This window comes from Myotis davidii, unplaced genomic scaffold (genome assembly GCF_000327345.1).
Source record: "Myotis davidii unplaced genomic scaffold, ASM32734v1 scaffold427, whole genome shotgun sequence".
Taxonomy (NCBI): Eukaryota; Metazoa; Chordata; class Mammalia; order Chiroptera; family Vespertilionidae; genus Myotis; species Myotis davidii.
Window position 1 is genome coordinate 214,384 of NW_006298051.1, and position 1,447 is coordinate 215,830.

Here is a 1,447-nt window from a genome sequence, read left to right on the forward strand (position 1 = left end):
TCCGGACGCCCCAGAAGCCACCAGCCCCCGAGAATCTGACCTTGTCTGGACCCCACGCGACCGAAAGGGCCCCGCCTGCGGGATTCCTTGAAGAGGGCGGTGCGGCCGGCAGAGCCCCGCGCCTGGGGCTGTGGTCTGGGTGCCCGCACCCCCGTTTACACCCAATACCCGAGGCCGGGACTTGTCCAGGGGGTGCCTGACACCCACCACGGGGGGTTCAAGCAAAGGGACGAAGTGGCCACACTGGGTGGAAAGAACCCGCTGGCAGGGCGGAGTGGCCGACCCGCCCAGCCTGCACCCTGCCGCTGCCTGCGCCTCCCAGAGTCATGATGATCGCTGTGTCCCCATTTTGAGTCACATGGGGTTCAGGCTGTTCATCATCTCGGTATGTTCCTCCAAGTCACCTCACAATGTGCCAAAGTCCCCCTCAAAGCGCGGGCCTCAGGACAGAGCCCAGCACCACCCAGGACAAGAGGAGGGGGAGCACTCACCTCCTTCCTTTTGGATGCTATACCTCTGTTAATACAGCCTCCTCCTGCGGCAGCTCTTACATGTGTCCATCTCACAGCACAGAGCCCAGGGCCCTGTATACAGCTGGTGCTCAGCAAGTGCCTGGTGGCTCACCAGCATGACCTGAGATCCTGGGACTGAGCCCCAGGGGTGCCGGGTGTTCCAGCCCCCCACCCCTTCCGACCTGTCTCCAGGTCCCCTGTCCAGGAAAGGCCCATGTGATCCCATGTGACTCCCACACAGGCTGTGCCACCGGGTGCCCTTTCAGATGACCAGCCCTGTGCTGAGCCCGAGCCTGTGTGGTGGGCAGGGCGCAGGCCATGCCAGTCCACAGGGGAGTCTCGCTGGGGGTGCAGGCCCACCCTCTCCCGGCGCCTGCCTCCCCAGGGGCAGCCTGGAGAGCTTGCTGCTCTGTGCCAGGCAAGGGGCTGCCACAGGCTCACAGGCTGGCTTTCTTGGGAGTCGTGGTTTGAAGGGCAGCCCTGCCTGGCACACCTGTGGCCTGGCCCATCCCTGCTCCCTTCCGAGCCCCCGGCGTCTGCAGAACAGGCTGGCCGGCCTCGGGAAGGCCCTCATGTGCCCTCAGTGCCACCTGTGTGTGTCTGTGGGTGTGAGGCTGAGGGCTGACACCTGTGGGCGGGGCCTGGGCCCTGCCGCCAGCTCCCGGGAAAAGCGGGCAGCTGCTGCCCTCCAGAGGCCATTGTGGGTACTGCACCCACCAGGCCTTCTGTGGGGAAACTGAGGCCCTGTAAGTTCCCAACGCCCACCCAGTACCAGCCCGGAAAGCCCTCTTTCGGAACCTGGCTTGCCCACGGCAGGGTCAGCCCCCACCCCGCCCGGGAGGCTTGGGGGCCCTCCTCCCGCCCCGGACCCAGGTGGCTCGGGGTGTGTCTGGGGACAGGGGACGCGGAGCTGTGGCTCTGTCTCTGGGCCTCTG